Genomic DNA, 16984 nt, shown 5'->3' on the forward strand with positions numbered 1-16984 from the left:
CTTTCTATGGTTCCAGTTCACATTCCTGACTTCTATTTTAAAAAAACTGATTCTATTTTAAATAAGTTCCTCTGGAAAAATAAGTCTCCTCGATTAGCGCTTAGTGCTCTTAAAGCTGATAAATCCTCTGGTGGCCTCAAATTCCCTGACTTCAAATCATATCATCATGCTTTTTCTCTAAGGCAATCCTCTCGTTGGTTGGATCACAACCAAGGTATTCATCTTCCTCTTTGGTTGAAAATTGAGCAACACTTTATATCTCCCTTCCACTTTCGTGAATCTCTAGCTTTTACTAATAATATTTCTTAAATTTGACCTCAAGTGTTCTCTCATGCTCGTAAATTATTAATACCTATTCTTCCTTCCTCCTATCCTGCCTTATCTTCGTTAGATACTCAACCTATTTGGCATAATCATTTATTGCGTATCAAAGGTCGTACCATTTATTGGGAAAAATGGAGACTCAAAGGTTTGCTTTGGATTTCACAATTGGTTTCTAATTCCCTCCCCCTCTCTTTTTCAGACCTCCAATTGATTTTCTCTTTACCCTCTTCTTGTAAATCTCAATATGTTTCTCTTCTTCCTTTTCTTCTTCAATACCTTCACTCTTTACCCCCTAGGCCCAACATACCTACTACATCTTCTAATCTTTTTCCTCTTCTATCTACTCATACAGCAGCCTCTTCTCTATATAAGCACCTATTTTTCGCTTCTGATAGACCTAAGGGAAAATCTGAATTGGCCTGGGAAAAGGATTTTGGAGAATGTTAGTCTATTCCTTTTTGGGACTTATTATGGTTAAAACTTCATAAAACAGCAAGAGCAGCTAATACGTCCGAGACCTTGTATTTTATTTATAAGCGCCTTCTTTTCACTCCAATGAAATTAGCCACTTTTTCCGCAGACTTATCACCAACCTGTTGGTCCTGTAAAAGTACCTCAGCGGATTTAAAACATATGCTCTTTGATTGTCCCTCCCTATCTCGTTTTTGGTTCTCAATTTGGTCCCAAATTAATAAAATGTTCAATACCCAAATCCCCTTTTCCACTTCCCATATCCTTTTAGGGTCATTATCACCCTCTTGGCCACACCCAACTCATACTCCATCTTTAATTGACTTGTTATTAGCGATAGCCCTTCATTTAATTACTTCTAATTGGAAACAAGCAGATAAAGTTAATTTCAAGGCCTGGTGGAATGCTGTTTGTTTTCACCATAGGTTAGGCACATGCAATATTACCCCTCTCTCTTTACGCATTAAGAGGGATCTTTTATGGCTTCCTCTATCCTCTTACCTTTCAGATCTAGCCTTAGCCTCTTCTATTAAAATTACCACTCCGGATGAAGTTAAGAAACCTCCATAAATTCCCCTGTTCTCTCCTTATCCTCCATTCCAGATGAATGCCTTAAGTTTTTGCTCCCTTTTTCCGTATTAGTTATTTTATTTTTAAGATTTCTGTTTTATAATATTCTTGTTATTGCTATTATTCCTGTTGTAATTTAAAGGTAAGATTCAGGTGTTGCTTTCACTGCTATTGTCATACATGTTATTCCCCCCTCCCTCTCTTTCCTTCCCTCTTCTCTCCCCCCTTCTCTCTTTTTCTTCTTATATTACACATAGACTGTAATAGGTTGTATAATGAATTAGCTTATTTTTTCATTGTGTTTTCTCTTATATGATTCCTTTGTGATTTTTTTTTCTCAATAAACCTTAAACTAAAAAAGAGGGAGCTACTTCTTTCTGCCACTTGAGTAGATGTTCTACTCGAGCAGCAGCTTTCTCAACGCGAGAGGAAGGTTTCTGAACATGAGCGGTTGCGACCAGCTGCGTTGAGAATTCTCATGTGAGGGGTCTGGAGTTAGATTTTTCTTTCTCGCTCAATCCATGGGAGAGGAAGAACTCCGCTCAGTGCCACTACGTGTCGTTTTTCAAAACCCAGTGCTCTATGCTGAGCGTGAAAAACTCTGCAAACTGTGCTAGCGGAGCGGAATTTCACGCCCAAGCCTGCTTTTAACAGTTATATGCTTCAGGGTTAATCCAGAGATTGATCCAATGCTCAACTATACCCAGAAATATACATTCTAGGTAAATGGAGAAAGAAGGTGGACTTCTAGCTAGATGACTGCGGATGCTTCATAGGCTACCACAAACATCGTCCCCAAAGCAACTATGAAAGCTCTGACTTCCCACCTAGCTTATAATGAGTTTACAAATGCTGAAACTTTTCTAGGGGTGCCTTACAGCTCAGTGTGGCTAGAAAAGTGCACTCAACTCAGCTCTTTCTTACCTACTCTCAATATCTCTGAATGCCTTCGAAAAGCTCCACTGAGGCTTTTTTGTTTGCCGCACCTATTCAGAGTTGCTTGAAAATAGCAAAAGAAGGGCAGCTTTGGCCTCACTCTGGGAAAATCTGTTGCAAAATCCTGGTGAATATTTTTCAGTTAATTTCTGGTTCACCTTAACGTGGTGGGAACATTTAATGATTTATTTTTAAAATCCAGAATAGTGGCAACAACGTTTATGAAATCAATTATCCAGACAAAATAAATAACTGTGGCTGTGCACAGTAAGGTAGTAAATATATAGACCAATCTGTTCTGCATGCATTACACTAAAAGTATTCCTTTAGTATATAGTAGGCAATTCCACCTCTACTAACATTAACATAATCGTGATGTGCAGGAATTATGGGTAACTCCACTTAGGGAAATCTCGCCATCTATTGTTAAACATATTTAAGCAATTAGTTATGCAAGCTTGGACCCTCATAGGTTTCTGTAGCAATACAAATATTCTTCATATTGACAATGAATTGTAAGATAGATTACCCTTACTGGGGAGATACACGGGGTTAAGTATACATTCCGGAGGAAAGTCAAAGATAACACTTACAACACCCAATAACTGCCTATCACCTGCTCAAAGGAGAAAGGGTGGCAGTATATTTGTTTTCAGGCTCGCCTCGCCATAATATTTGCTTGTGCAGATCTGATCATTCCATGGACACGTGCTGTGGTAACAGCTAACATTTATGAAGAAATGTACTTTCCCTCTGATCTAGATAAGAGTGGCCTGCTATCGCAAAAGAACACACAATGTGGTTCTACAAAATGAAAATCCCATAACTAAGGATATGATGAAATGCATAACTCTCTTAAGTCGGTTCTAAATATTTAAGGAGATTATCTGGCGTTCTGGTGATCGCTTCGAATTAAATTTTCCACAAAAATCTTTCAGGGATACAAAGATAAAGACCACAGTAGAATCTTCTACCAACAAATCCATACATTTTACACCCAATAATCACACAGCGTGACCCAGAAAACTCAAATGTGTGTATTTGGTATAGATCCAGATATACATTATAAGCCAAGATTGTATACAATACATAGAAACTGTAGAGTGGAATGAAACTACGTGGCATTGTAATACCTTTGAGCATCTGCAAAATCCTACAATTTGCATTATGAACATATTAACTTCCACTAAGCTTCCAAGAGATTTTTTAGAACATTATATTCAGAACAGCCACTGCTTATGCTGTGCAGAGAAAGGTGCAATATAACAAGTTGTGTAGCACTATAAGCCTTAGGAGTAGTAGCACAAGTAGAAGTGAAAGTACAGTTATGTGTATTTGTAAAATGTACCATCACATGCCAGGGTAGCTTGGAAATTAGCGGGTGGGTGCGGCTCCCGCTGCCTATGGTAGGTAGGTTAATAGAAAACCCAGGTCTTCAGCTTCTTGTAGAAGTTCCTGGCTCTTGGCACTGTCCTGGCACAGATGGACGCAGACAGACTTAACCTTGGAGCGCCAGCAGGGTGTCCACTGTACTCAACCACTAAGAACCGTTTTAAGGCATGGGCAAAGTGGGCAATTGCCCAGGGCCCCCATGGGACAAGGGGCACCCTGGTAAAGTGAGTGGAAACTAGTCGAAATTCCTGCCACAAAGTACACAAACAGAGCAAACTCTTACAAGGGTATTCACGTTCAAGCACAAAAGATTTTTTGCACTGGAAAAGTGCCATTTTCTGAACTCATAAAGCACTTTGCACCACTTTTCATTTAGGGAACATTCTTTAGGTGGATTAGCACAAGCACCCATTTGATATTTCCTTGATGCAGGCTCTATGTCTTTTCCACACACACACACAAACACAGATCGCTCTATGGATCTCCTTCTCTGTTTCACCTCACCCCCCTCCACCTCAACTATCTTTCACAACCTCTTTCTTTATAGATATCTCTGTCTTACAGCACTTCAATCTCACAACTCTCAACCTCTGTATAAGCCTCACCTTTCTTTCTCTATTTCTGATATAGCCCTCAACTTCTACTTTTCGCCACACACCACATTTGATTTATCCTTCTACCCTTCACCCCTCTCTCAGCATCTCTCTTCAACACTACTCTGTTTACCTGACGAGTTTTTCTATACCTCTTCTCGTTGTGCTTTCTACCTTCCACTTCTTTGTTTTTTATCATCTCTCTGTATATGTCGACCCCTCACTGCATTTACCTCTCTCTCTCTCTCTCATTCACTTTTTCTACATGTCCTCTCTCTCTACCTCGCCCCTTGGAGTGCTGTACTCCTCTGCCTATCTCTACATTTCTTCGTTCCTTTATCTGTTTCCACCACAATCTAAAACCTTACCTTTGTCTCTGCCTCTCTTTCTCTACTGAGATCTTCCTCTTTCTACATCTCCATATGTTTCCATTCCACTACAGGCATTTCTCGTTGTTGCGCCTCCCCTGGAAATGTGTCTTGTTCCATGGGTGTTGCGTGGGAACACTCACAGCAACACCCATGGAAAGCCCCTTTCACACAAAGTGCTGCCTTTAAAGGGGCCATATTTACAAGGACAGTCAAATCCGCCACCAGTACGTCACAAAAAGTGACGTACTGGTGGCGCAGGGGGCTTGTAAATCTGCTTCCTTGTTCTTCTAGGTCACAAGCCACATGGGACAGTGCATTATAATGCCTAAACGGCTTGTCTGCTGAAACACCAGGTCCTTAGAATAACAAGCAAGAGGTGTGTATCACACTTAAAATTTCACAGCTCAGGAAGCCTGAAAGTCACTCAGGCTTAGCTACCTAAATTGTTGCACGCAGTCAGGGAAATCTTGAGTGCCCTTCTACCCTACTCGTCTGTCCACATTGGGGTTGGTTGCCACCATAAGATTCCTCCCGGTCCGTGAACACCCAACACCAGGATCTGTTTTGGCAACCATTCTTAAAAGCTAGTTCTGTTGGAATACTTCAGGAGCACTGACAAGTTTTCCTCATTATTCCAGAATGACTTAGTGGAAATTACTTATAAGGACCATAGGATGAAGAGGATGTTTACTTGTGAGATGAGACAACTCCTTAATGTCGACTGAGGATTTGTGGTGTCAGTTCTCAGCCCCCATTTCCTATACAACTGCACTAACTGTAGTAGTTGACAAAGATTCCCATATGCTTACAAAATGTGATGCCTTGGCGACTTGGCATCCAATTCACATTGATGTGTTAACTTACAAAAGTGTATCCATGAATGAACGTACCTGTATCTTTCCTTTTTTGGGGAATGCGAATGATATGCAATACACTACAACGAGACTGTTGAACTTTTTCCTGAAGGCTGGGGTGTGGGCAAATTGTCAAAGAGAACAGCTATGCATAATTAGGGGTTCCTGTTTTCAGTCTATTTGTTTTTGGATTCCTGTGAGTATTTTCCACGTTTCTTCCATTTCTGAAATTCAATGGTTATTTGTGTGTGTACATTTTGGCAAAGCAAAAATTTGCCAGAGATGGTGTTTTTCCAGTGTTTACAAAATTCGCAGACATTTTTGTTGTGGTAAGACGTTTTCTAATAAGAGGTGGTATAAGAGATCCAGTTGGTTGTTGTTTTACCTCCTATGCAGAACACAAATGATCACCTCTCCATTTCATTTATTTCAATCTACTACCTACTAGTCTAGCAAAATGCGTAATGAAACATTCTGTGGCCCACTAATCCCTGCATCCCAATGCTCCAAACCTACTTTTATAACTTTTTATCCCACACCTCAGGACCAGATGCCTAAGGGCAGCCTCCTATAAATTCCCCTTGCTCACATTGATGCTGTACAATCAAGGATCTTGTTACCCAAAGATATACTTCCACCATCAGTCATTTGCACTCCTAACAACTTTACCTGTTTCTGTCCACACTGCAGTTTTTGCTCAACTACAGCTATGTAGCAACGTATGTATTAGACCGGACATACTTGGCGTTGTATTCCCTCAAAGTCTTTGCTGCCACTCCTCCTGTTTGCTGATTTTGTTTTTGTTGGCTTAGGACTGTGCACACTTTACCATTAACACCAGTGCTAATGTGCATGTGCTCACTCACTAGAGCATGATAAAATTGGCTTACATCTAACTGATACATTTAATTTACTTGCAAGTCCTTACTAAATGGTACTACATGTACCCAGGCCCCAAAAGTGAAATGCTACTCTTGGGCCTGCAGCTCTCTTTGTGCAACCCACTAAAGTAACCTTTTAAAACATCTCCGGTTTTCCACTGCAGTCTTTAGTGCAGTTTTAAACTGCCATTTCGACCCTAAAAAACCTTTTGCCAGGTCTAAACCTTTCTTGTTAAGACCTATAAGTCAACCCAAATGGTCATAGAGCAGGGTGCATAGTGTTTAAAAGTAGGAAATGTGGCTTAAGTTATGCATATCCTGGTAGTTAAAAACTCCTAAAATCAGTTTACACTACTGCACTATCTCTTCCATTGAAATAATATGGGGTTACCTTATTATCTTTAATACATGATAACTTTTGATTGGGATCAGATAGAGATATTCTGTTTAGACTCAAATGAATTGTAATGTAAAAACCTCTTCAATTGTTTAAGCCGGATTTTAAGTCACAAATCTGAAAATGCCACTTTTAGACAGTTAGTAACAAACACAAAATGCCTGCACCCACCTTTTTTAAAAAAACACTTATTTACAACAATAGGGCAAACAAAAATTCTTTTACGTTTGGCCTGGTATTTTATTTACACCTATCTACTTCAGTATTTTTCAATTATTTTTTATATAAATTATACAGAAAAGGAAAGAAAAAATACATTCAATATATTTCAATTGGACCTGTACAAACCTATTTACAAGACAAAAAATATATACATTTCAAATATACAATTATCATACATTCTACACATAATACACAATACAAACAAAGAGAATCAACTGGAAAAAGATTTTTTAATAGACCTAATCTATATTCATGAAAAAAGAAAAAGGGACAAAGTCAAAAAGAAAGAGCAAGACTTTAGTTAAAAAACAACTTAACAACTGTCCACAGCCAGTTTGAACGCTTGATGTTATAAATTGCTCCTGAAGATGTCTGAAGGAGCAATTTATAACATCAAGCGTTCAAACTGTGGGTGGGTGCAGGCATTTTGTGTTTACTATATAATAGGGTCCAGCCTACCCTACCCCTTACATGGGCCTAACTCATTAGCTTTTCAAACTTTTAGAAAGTTGGCATCTTTTGTGCTAACCATTTGTGCCTTCTGCCCGTTTCCTGGGTCAAATGGCTGTGAATGGCCCTGGTGTTGGGGTTTGTGTATTCCTGTTAGACAGTGAGACAAAGGGGACTGGGTGTAGGCAGGATTGGCCATCTTTCCTCGCTGGCTGGGGGCGTAGCTGGAACTAGCTCAATTTACATTCCAAAGGGCTGTGCCTCCAGCACCTGTAAAGGAACCTGACACTAGTATTGTTACCCCAGACTTCTTGGAGCCTTGGCAGGGGATGGGACGAACTTTCCAGTTCCACATATGGTTTTACTTCACCCGTCAAAGGCTACACCAAGTATACATTTTGGACCTACAGAGCCACTCATCAATTAATCAATCAATCAATCAATCAATCAATCAATCAAGTATTTGTAGAGAGCACTACTCACCTGTGAGGCTCTCTAGGCGCTAAGGGGTGGGGTGGGGGGTCGGTAGCTTTTGGTCGAACATCCTGGTCTTGAGACATCTCCCGAAGGTCGACAGGTCCTGGGTGTGGCGCAGGTGGGCAAAGAGGGTGTTCCATGTCTTTGCAGCGAGGTGGGAGAATGGTCTGCCGCCGTTGGTCGTTCAGCGGATTCGTGGGATGGTGGCGAGGACAAGGTCGGCAAAACGGAGCTGGCAGTTCTGGGTGTAGAAGGACAGTCGTTGGTTGAGGTATGCAGGTCCGGCGTTATGGAGTGCTTTATGAGCGTGGGTGAAGAGTTTGAAGGTGATCCTCTTGTTGACCGGGAGCCAGTGCAGATCTCTTAGGTGGGTGATGTGGCTGTGGCGGGGGAGTCCGAGGATGGGGCGTGCAGAGGCATTCTGTGTATGTTGGAGTCCCTTCTGGAGTGTAGTCGAGGGCGTTGAGGGCGTTGCCGTAGTCCAGCCTGCTGCTGACAAGTGCTTGGGTGACCGTTCTCCTGGTTTCGTTGGGGATCCATCTGTAGATCTTGTGGAGCATTCAGAGGTTGTTGAAGCAGTAAGAGGAGACAGTGTTGACTTGCTAGGTCATGGAGAGCGTTGAGTCCAGAATGAACCCCAGATTTCGTGCGTGGTTTGTGGGTGTCGGAGCAGCTCCCAGCGAGGTCGGTCACCCAGAGTTGTCCCATGCGAAGGGGGTGAATACACTTTGGGACTTGTGGACATTACAGAAGAAGTACTGCCTTGTTCACAAGAAGACCATCCTGCTGCTTGAGGCCTGCCATGCTTTCTGAGAAGGAAGACTGGACCTGCTCCCTTCATTCCATACTTACTTGAGTGACTCCAAGGGTTGGTTGGCTGGCCTCGACTTCTGAGCTACAAGGACACAACAATCTCCAGAGACTTCCCTGCAAGTTCCTAGCTGTCCTGTTGCAACTGGATTTGCCTGGTCCTGCAACTGGATCTATTGGGTCCTGCTAGCCTCTGTTGGATGAGTTCCTGATTCCAAAGAGGTGCTAGCTTAGGTCCTGGACTGCCAGATACAACAATTACTGAACAGAGAGTGACTAACCTGTGATAACCGGCCCGGCAGGAGCGATGCACGATGCTTGTCCTTCCACACCCCCTGACGCTCAATCAAGAGAGTTGTACACAGCACTCATTCTGGAGGAACACCAGAATGAGACAAAATAAGAAAATACCCAACCGTTTTCTGTGCAACAGCTTCCTTGTATCACCCTTCAGGCTCACATGTCATCTGACTCTCTGTGTGCGAGTGCCTGAACAACAACAAGAACAAATATTTCGTTTTTTCGAAAAAAATAACCCTTTACAGCTTTTTATTTACAGTTTGAATCATTTACATTGTCTCTCTCAATCTATACTCAATATGCTGGTTAATTTGCATGACAATCCTTTAAAAGATTAGTTAATTTTCTCTAGTTATTTCTTCACTAGCAAAAAACTAGTCTCTGGATTTGTAACATTCTGCCTGGTTTACTTAATGTCTCTCTCTGGTTAGCGCAGATTGCATGATTCACCGAATGATAGCTGAGCACCTTGTAAATAATCAAGTATCTTGCATTATTGTCCACCAAGCTATTTTACTAGTATTCAATTATGATTCCTTTGTCTCAAATTCCTGACTTGCATGTGCGCATGAAGGAGGTAAACATTAAATGTACTTAGCTTTCTCTTGCCTCTTATCTCTTGCAGATCATCGATAATTCTCTAAAAGAAGTTCAAGGTTCACAGAGGAATATGATTTCCTGCTTGAGCAGGTAAGCTGAGTCGGCGGGAGAAACATTGGTGTTGTCTTGACTGGAACTCCGATTGCCTAGCAAAGGGTGTGGTCCAAGGGAGGGGTATTTACACCCTCCTAAAAAGATGGCTACCACCAGGACATAACTGTTTTTTTTCAGAACCTTCTGGTTTGTTCCAGATGAACTGGCATCTGCTGTCAATGTCTATTTACTAGTTGTTCCAGAACCTCCTGATTTGTTTCTGAGCCTTCTGACTTCTACCAGAATATTCTGGATTGTTTCAGGTAAATTGTAATGTACTTTCAAAGTTTATTCATAAGCAATTAGTTGACAACCTTGATTCCTTTTACCAATAGTTGAAAATTATGTTTGGTTGTTAAATTTCTATTACATTTTAACACTTGTGACCCCCCACCTTCAAAGCATTGGGAATATTCTTTTGGCATCTTCACAAACGTACACAGAAAGACAAACCCCCTAGGAAGTTCTGTGAAACACCTGACTCTGTATATTGGGTTGCCATGATATGGACCCTTGGCTGGCATCAGTTTAGCTTCTCCTGTAAAGAAAGATGAAATCCTGAGGTTTTGGTCTCTTCATGACCATCAACAGGCCTATTCGCACTGATGACTGCAATTGCAAAGCTCCAGCGAGCTGGACTCTTCGCACTACAGCAATCGCCAGCATCGTGAGATCTTCCATTTGTGTTACAGCAACAACAACCCTCTGTGCCTGCCAATACAATGCTCCAGCAACGACCAACAGGAATGCCTGACCGGATCTCCAGTTCTACTGATTGGATTTTTTGTCCTTCTGATATAATTTTATTAAAATGTCATCTGATTTTCTAAATTGATTTGGGTATTTTCTTGTGCTGTTTTTCACTTTATTACTGTTTGTGTGCTGCATAAATACTTTAAACACGTTGCCTCTAAGTTAAGCTGGACTGCCTTTGTGCCAATCTACCATAGATTTACACCCAGGTAAATTTAACTTGACACTCTGGGACTTTGTTTTTTTAGAATAATAAAGTTAGCAGAGTGGGCACTTTAAGCATGGCACTGCATGGCCATGCTTGCCCAACCATTCATTAAATAGCATTTCATGCTACACCCTATCTCCGATTAGCTGGCAGTCTGCCACCTCACTCATTGAATTCATTACCCCTGTATATCCTGTATTTTTTGTATCATTTGTACTGTTTACAATGATAGCAGCGAAGTATCCTCAGCATCCACACTTTACAGGGGAATTTAATTTTTTTTGGCAATAGTGGCTAGTTCCCAGTGTTAGTTGAGGCTAGTTAGGGTGACAAATGTTTCAAGGAGGAAAGTATGGAGTGAGGGGTGCTTGGGGGAAGTTGAGAATTGCGGACCCATTAAGTGGGTGTTTGTTATGTTGTTCGTTTACTCACACTGGTCTCATTTCCTAAAGTTCAAGAATTACAATTGTCCCAACATAAGACTTCCTGTAGAATATCATATGCAATTATTTTTTTGAGTGTCCATAAATGGAGCAGACCTGCAAATCTCTTCATTATGGCCCACATCACCTCCTTTGGAGTAATGTTGTGGAATATCAATGGTCTCAATGACTGCATTAAACAGGGTGTTGTCCTCAAATGATGTTCCCCAGCAAAACTCTTCTTCTAAGAGACTCCAAGTCTTTGGTATGTGCTTTTCTTTAGTGTGTGTATTTAGATAAATCTTAGTAATCCATGCAAGCGTATTGAAGGGTCTAGGGTTATGACAACACAGCTACACATATCGCTTCCCTTGGCAGTTACCTAGTTCACTTCTGACACAGTAGGCAGATTTGTAGTACTTGAAAGGTGGATGAAAGGAAAACACTACCTGGCTGATTCACAAAGGGTCTCCGACACTTGTGGCAGAAGCCCTGCAGTCGTGGCGGGAGCCGGCACTGGTGGCGGGAGCTCCGCAATGGGTAACCACAGAATGGAGGTTATGCCACAACTGTGGGGCTTGCACCATGAGTGCGCAGGCCCTTTGTGAATCGGACCCTACATCTTTATCATCATATACATCTAAGTCAATCTTAGATGGCATTAGTGGTCTCTTATCTAAGCTACCACACAGCAATACTGTTGGCATAGACTTTATTACATTCATGGACCAATCAATGCAGCAGGCGCAAGAGCACCAATACCCAGAGATAGAGTAGGACTGGCAGACAGGGCAGCCTCTTTAGAGCTATGTGATGCTTGGTCCATTTGGCAACACTATGCCAAAGAATATTGTACTCCTCAACAGCTAACAGAACTATGTCTAGAAACAACAACAACGGAAAATCCAGGGTATAGGGCAATGGTGACTGCACTTATCTGTGAGGCAGTCTTATGTACTCATAGAATCTGGGTGCCATGGACCTGAAGCTCCATACCCCTAAGCTACCAAAGGTATATACCCACAATTTACAATAAAGCACAATGGTCCAGCACTCTCCACAAAGAACAATAGTAAACAAATGAATTTTAGAATCCGTTCATAGGGCTTAAAGAGTTCTTTATTCTTATACTTCATACAAAACGTAGCCAACGCGTTTCGTCCAAACGACTTCTTCAGGGCAACAAGTGGTGATTCTGACTATAATGGCTATTCCTTCAATTTCCACTCCCGATAATAAAATGTTCATTGGGGGCAGCACCTTTGAGTTTCCATTTAATCTCTCTCCTATGTTGATTAGTCAGTTTATGCGCAATGATTTTTAAATTCCTGAGATATATTAGCCAATCTTCCAGCTTGTACACGGGAATAGCCACCTCACTATATTTTAATGATTCTCCTCCATATATTTGCTCTTCACGCTACAGTGGCGACAATATCTCCAGTTCTACTGATTGGATTTTTTGTCCTTCTGATATAATTTTATTAAAATGTCATCTGACTTTCTAAATTGATTTGGGTATTTTCTTGTGCTGTTTTTTCACTTTATTACTGTTTGTGTGCTGCATACTTTACACACGTTGCCTCTAAGTTAAGCTTGACTGCCTTTGTGCCAATCTACCAGAGAGTTACACCCAGGAGGATCCACGGTTTTTGAAGACGGCTACGCGGTGCGAGGTGACGGCGCTTAATTGCAGGGGATTCTAAACGCCACAGAGACTGGACGTGAAATACATATCCAATCGGAAAACTATTTTCTTTGCAAATATATGGAGGAGAATCATTAAAATATAGTGAGGTGGCTATCCCCGTGTACAAACTGGAAGATTGGATAATATATCTCAGGAATTGAAAAATCATCGCCCATAAACTGACTAATCAACATAGGAGAGAGATTAAATGGAAACTCAAAGGTGCTGCCCCCAATGAACATTTTATTATCGAGAGTGGAGATTGAAGGAATAACCATCATAGTCAGAATCACCACTTGTTGCCCTGAAGAAGTCCTCTTGGACGAAACGCATTGGCTACGTTTTGTATGAAGAATAAGAATAAAGAACTCTTGAAGCCCTACTGAACGGATTCTAAACTTCATTCGTTTACTATTGTTCTTTGTGGAGAGTGCTGGACCATTGTGCTTTATTGAGAACTATGTCTAGAATTGATTACCTCTTTTAGCCTGCAACAGATGTGATGTGCATGCCAACTACAAACGTCCCTCCCTGGAAAGTACCCAATCATTCGCCAATACTCTTAAAAACTTGAGCCTCTAACATGGAAAAGCATCCAATGTGGTGGCTAAATGGATGATATCTGACTGATACACAGTACTCACAATTTCTAACCCAGGAGTTGAAGACTAATTTTGAAATTAATGAGGGCTCAGTGGAATCCCTCGAGACCCAATGGGCATCAGGAAAGCCACGCTGCATGGCAGGGCTAAAGTGTATTTAAAAGAGAAGGAGCAGGAAAAAATCTAATTGTTTACAACCTAGAAGCTACTGTTCTTAGATTAGAGTGCAACAAGCTCACTAACTGTGATGATGAGATTCAGCAGCAATACTACTTGAATGAAGCCAAACAACAGTGGAGGGCCTTGGACAGATGGGTCTATGAAATTGGGGTCAAATCTGGGAAATGTCTCACCTGGTTGGCAACCAAAGATATTGTCTTCTTCAGGGTGACTCAGATGGAGAAATTTAGACATGGTTGCGGAGATTGTCCCTTTCTTTGCCTCTTAATGCCAAATGCTCTATGCATGACATAAGCTATCTGAAAGGGAGAGATCAGCTCCACTCGTTGAGGCTTTCCACCAGTAACTTTGTCCTCATCGGACAGAGATTGAAGAATCCATTAGCTACATGCAGCCAGGCAAACCACCTGGATCATATAACTTCCCACTCGAATATTACAGAAAATGTAAATCGTTCCTCTCTCCCCACCAATGGCATCAGTATCAGGAGGTTGCTGACACCTGAAAGTTCCTACCCAAACTAGATCGAGCAACAATAGTGGTCATCCTCAATTAATTAAAAAAACATACCTTTTAACAGCAGCCCGGCTGCCGCCCCCCTGCGTCCTCTTCCTTCTTCCTCTGCAGTCCGTCCAGGAGCAGAAAGCACCCGGCACACAGGCTCCCCTGAGCCAGCGTTGTGATTGGTCTGAGCGCCGTAGATCGGCGCTCAGAGTCCAGGGAGCCTGTGCAGTTTCCTGTCCAGGCTGTGTAATGCAGTCTGGTTGGAACATACAAAGTGCGCATAAACTATTTGGTCGGCCCAAGAGGGCCGGCCAATAGATTTATGCGCACTTTGAGAGTGCAAACCACTCCTCCCCCTGCGTTGCCCAGGCTTGCCCTGTCCAACACTGCACACAGGCCACTGACTCAATAGGAAAAATAAATTGACAATAACGATACGTATTGTCATTTTATTTTTGATTTTTGCACAGTGGGGCAACGCTCCTCCGCCTTAGCGGAGGAGCCGCGACTGATGAAAGACCTATTTTACTCTAAGATAACTATGTAGGGTTCCAAGAAGTCCTTCTTTTTGGGCTTTTAAATCAATGCCATATGCAGTGATTTTCTTCCATGTGATTTGAAAAATGCCATGTCACAGAACAATATTGGTTGCTTACCACTGTTTCCATAGTTATAGGAAGGGCTGTTGACCCCTCTCCCGGAGTCACTATATTGGGAAAATAAAAGACTTGAGTGGCTGCAACGGAGACCGTCATCTTGCGGGAATGGTGACTTAGAGCACCATGAAAGGCATTGCCAAGTATTAGAAATTTCCTTATTAAAGATTAGAGTCAGTTTAAAAGACTTGAGGATGCCCACACAAATACTGCAATGAATGGGCGAAATACTACGGGTTAATGGACAAATGGCTTGCTTTGATGATGATCCTAGTGATTTATCAGATGAACTTATTAATTGGGACTGCACCTTTTTATGTTTCATGTTTTGTTTTTACAAAACAATAACATTTAGCTTATAAAAAAATCCAGAACGAACAACCGGTAGAACCTGCCGTTTTAAAATAAAGACAGAAACTTTTGAATGAAGGTATCTTGATAATCCAGCCAAGAACTCTTGTTCAACATTAATTGAATATCCCAAAACATGCGCCCCTAAAAAAGCCCCTAAGAATTTTGCGCCCTAGGCAACTGCCCCTGTGGCACCCCCCACGCTAAGCCACTGTGTCGATGAACTTGGTTGCGAAGCCATCAACAGTATCAGAGGTTTATATTATCTAACAAAAAAGCCAGTTCATGGCAAGTTGCATCCTCTTCACTCTATATCTTAGATGCAGCTTATGCCATGGTTTGTAGCCAATTCAAGGTGGGCCTGGCACACTCTCAGGTTTCTGGCTTGTGTGGATTTTGATATAAATCTGTGCCCTCCCTTCTCCCCCCCTTCTCACCCCCCCTCCCTCTTTGCTCTCCTGGGGACTTGTTTCGTCTGTATTGGACTTTTGCTACTCTAACTATTGTAACCATGTGCTCTTTACCAAAGCACTCCTTCCCCCCTTGTCGGGGAGGGATCCAGCATTTATACCCTGGAGTCTCAGAGACCCCTCTGAGAGAGTCCACAGCGTGAAGAGAGCCACACACAGTGGAGGTGTGGGAATGGTGCCCCTTTCCAAAGCACTCCCTCTCCCCTTGTTGGGGAGGGATCCAGTATGTATGCACTGGAGTCTCATAGACTCAGAGACCCTTCTGAGAGAGTCCACAGTGTAAAGGGAGCCACACACTGCTGAGGTGTGGGAATGACACCATTTCCACGTGGATCACAGCACACTGGATGTTGGACACTGTTTTTCCTCGTCTCCCGGCTGTATTTCTTTCACCCTCCCCCACCTATTCCTCTCATTCATTCTTTGTCTACCTCCTCTGCTACTATCCCCTCTCCCCTGAATCTCTCCCCTTGCCTGCTTTTTCCCTTACGTATATGTTTTTAACGCATGTTACTACGCTCCAGTTATTTGTAACTATGCTCTGAAACTTTATAACTTGTAACTAGATTCTTGTAACTATGCTCTGAAACAATGCTCGTCCTCATGTAAAGCACTCTGATACCTCCGAGTCTCGCTAGCGCTATACAAAACTTTCAAATAAAATAAATAATAGATGATGCCAATGTAAGGATGATCACTGCTACAGGTAAGGGAAAATCAGGACTAGAGGAGAGAAAAACACACTGCATGCTCAGTACAGTCTTCTGTCCAAGGCTTGGTGTACAGTACTTGGGTGTTCAGGATGGGTGAGCCGAGAACGTAAGTATTTACTTGTGAGAGCACAACTACCTCTAGACCAACATGGGAGCAGAGTTTAAATAATATGACAGCTGAATTGTTACACTTTGTGTCTGTAATTTACCAAGCCTCTCTCCGGTGTTGCTCTGATAATCATGGAAGAATACCAGGAAGATTTGCAGACAAACAGGAAAGACTCCAGAGCTTCTCAAGCAGTAGAAATAACAAACACTACACGGGCAAAGTCCTACCATCCTATCCACAATGGGTCACTAATACGAGGAGCTCGAGAAAACTAGCAAGAAAGCCCAGGTCGAAACACAGTTGTCAGGCACCAAAGAGGAGCCTGCCTTGGTCTAGTGTTGCTATTCCACCTCTGACCCTGAAGGCAGGTCTCTGTTACAGGAAGTAATGCCAACATATATGTACTGTGTCAAAGCGCGAATACTCACGTCTATTCCCCAACTGCAATCTTACTGCGTGTTGGATTCACAGGCCCTTTATTCTGTAGCTTGTGCTTGGGATGCTAGTGGGATGTTTGTAAGAGTGAGTACCTGCTTGAGCTTAAAGCTCTCCTTGAGCCAACATGCCTGACAGACAGGCAAAACA

This window comes from Lissotriton vulgaris, chromosome 5 (genome assembly GCF_964263255.1).
Source record: "Lissotriton vulgaris chromosome 5, aLisVul1.2, whole genome shotgun sequence".
Lineage (NCBI taxonomy): Eukaryota > Metazoa > Chordata > Amphibia > Caudata > Salamandridae > Lissotriton > Lissotriton vulgaris.